The sequence below is a fragment of the Adiantum capillus-veneris genome, chromosome 22 (genome assembly GCF_014529385.1).
Source record: "Adiantum capillus-veneris isolate H3 chromosome 22, ASM1452938v2, whole genome shotgun sequence".
Lineage (NCBI taxonomy): Eukaryota > Viridiplantae > Streptophyta > Polypodiopsida > Polypodiales > Pteridaceae > Adiantum > Adiantum capillus-veneris.
Genome location: NC_140952.1, coordinates 90,922,568 through 90,925,167, shown reverse-complemented (window position 1 = coordinate 90,925,167; position 2,600 = coordinate 90,922,568). Strand labels below are relative to the sequence as shown.

The 2,600-nt window shown below is 33.8% G+C and overlaps 1 pseudogene; it reads left to right on the top strand.

Annotated features, from left to right (window-relative positions):
- Window positions 1–1,003: 1,003 nt before the first annotated feature.
- Window positions 1,004–1,691, top strand: LOC147429779 (uncharacterized; annotated as a pseudogene).
- Window positions 1,692–2,600: the final 909 nt, after the last annotated feature.

Here is a 2,600-nt window from a genome sequence, read left to right as displayed (position 1 = left end):
AGACTTCAACTTTGGGCATACTTTTATGCATTTTTCTTGCCATCTTTGTGTATAATTAAGATTACCAAGGCTTTATTTAATTGGACAATTGTAAAGAGGCACATTGTAAAGCCAAATATAAAGCTACTTAATGTGTCCTGTGATCTTGATAATGTGGCACTTGAATGTATCTATAATTGCTTATTTTGTTTGCAATGGACCTTATCTTTGTTGACTTATCTTCACAAAGTTAGCCTCTATCTATAAGATGTGCTCGAGTGTTAAGAAAAACTCAAAAATCACATAACAAAACATTCATTGACATCCTTTTAATCTAGGCTATAATCTAAGAATACCATACCAATGCACATAGAGAGTCTTTTTCATAAAATTGTACCGTGGAATTCTCGATGTCCATGTCTCTACTTAACCATGCCTTAAAAATAAAATACCAACTGCAATGTAACTTCGCACAAGTAAGACACAAGGAATGAAAGACGAGAGAGTTCACTGAATTGTACTACAACATATGCTCAACTTTCATTATCCAAAAAAGTCCAAAGTTACAAAATTGGTTTTTATACCTTAGCCAAGGTTTGCGACATGAAACCCTAACCAAATGTCTTGAGAATAAGGCTAGGGACTACAAATAATTAAAAATTTTACTTTTATACGTTAGCTAAGGTTTGAGAAATGAAACCCTAACTAAATGCATTGAGAATACGGCTAGGGACTGCAAATAATTATAAATCTGGAAGCCCCTAGCACCTTTACACTCCTGAAAAGTAAATGTGATACAACATGTTTGGACTTTACGAGGTTTAAAATTAACAAATGGAGTTTTGATACAATAAGTTGCTAACGGGATAAAAGGATGATAGTGATGATCCTATTAGCTGAGCAACTAGCAAGAAAATATTTGGATAGTTTCTTCAAGTACTTTGTTTTGCTTTGTGGAGATATGGTGTATCTAGGAAAAGAAAATAGTGATCCATGACGGTAATTTGTTTCACTTTGTAGAGATATGATGCATCCTGGAAAAGAAAATATTGATCCAGTCATGGAAAAGGACTCTTATTCTTCTTTGATCTCACCATCTATTGCACAAGATCTTATTAATTCTTCCAAATTCAAGAAAGTGCAAACACAAATTTTATCCATGAGTTCATTAATGAAGTAGAGGTGAGTACTTCAAGCATTCAAAAGGTCATTAGTGATAGTGGTATAAGCAGAATGGGCTTCTCATAAATTTTTAAAGAGGTAAAAAGTAGATTCAAAGATAAAAATATCTCTTCATCTACATTGCCTACACTTGCTGAATTGAAAAATTCAAGAAGAATGCTCAACTTAAAATTTGTAGACTTTCTGGATCCTACCCTACACATTACAGGAGACTTTTCTACAAACAATTGAGTGCTGCACTTCAGTAAGTTCAACAACATTTTTTTGGCTTGAAGAATCTTCAACAACAAATGGTCAATTTCCGTCAAATAACTCTTGAGGAAGTAGACAACAAACTCATTTTTGAGATCAAGCTCGATGAATATGAAATGTTAAAGCACAAAAAGGTTGAGTGGGTAACAATCACGCTCATGAATTAAGCACTAAAGAGATAATCATTTGTGAATACAAATGATAGCCCTAATGAAGAGAAAGAGGGAGATTTCAGTGTACAGTAAAAAAATCATATTTGGTGGCTTGAATTATTTTGAGGTAAAATATTGAGAAATATATTTTAAAACAATTTTGTGGCTAAAATTATTTGTGTTAAAAAACAAGAGCGATATTCTTTTATATATTCTTTTACTACAAGGGATCTTCAAGATTCATACTTTAAACCTTTTTTTAATATTCCACTATCATATATACATGTCTGCTCATATGCATCGTGCAAAATTGTGAATAAAATAGTTTACTTGTATATCCAATTTGCATGGAAGCTTAAACTTGAAAAGGCTTTAAAAGAGGCATCAAAAGAGGGTATTCAAAATAGTTTACTTGTCTATCAAATTGTGAATAAAATAGTTTACTTGTATATCAATTTGCATGGAAGCTTAAACTTGAAAAGGCATCAAAAGAGGGTATTCAAAAAATCAAAGAAGTCCTTTCTAGCATACGACTTCATGGAGATCATGCCAAAATCACAAAATTCTCTCAAAGATCAACATCACATGAAGTTCCAACAAAACCATCAATTGGTGGTATTAAAGCATGGAGATTTTAGTCAAACCATGGAAAGATCTCGAACTCCACGACTAGATTTAATATGTGGAAGTTCTTACATAATGCAATAAAAGATCATGCCCACATGGGTGAATCAAGCAATTATAACGGAGAGGTATTGATATGTTTGGATTTTTTTTTTTGGTTTCGACCAAAACACATGGATCCAAAAGAAAAATTTAAAGTTGAGACTTGCACGCCAAGATTTTGGCAAGATCAGGTTTGGTCATCTCAGAACTTAGCACTGAGGCGGTCCGAGGCGACGGGCAATAAGAGAGGTGACCTCTAAACACCCCTTAAGGCTCTTGTGCTACTCAATTGGTACTGGGGCTACCACAAACAAGCGAAACAACAGCAAACCCACGTACAACCAACAACAATTGAAGGGGCACCACCTA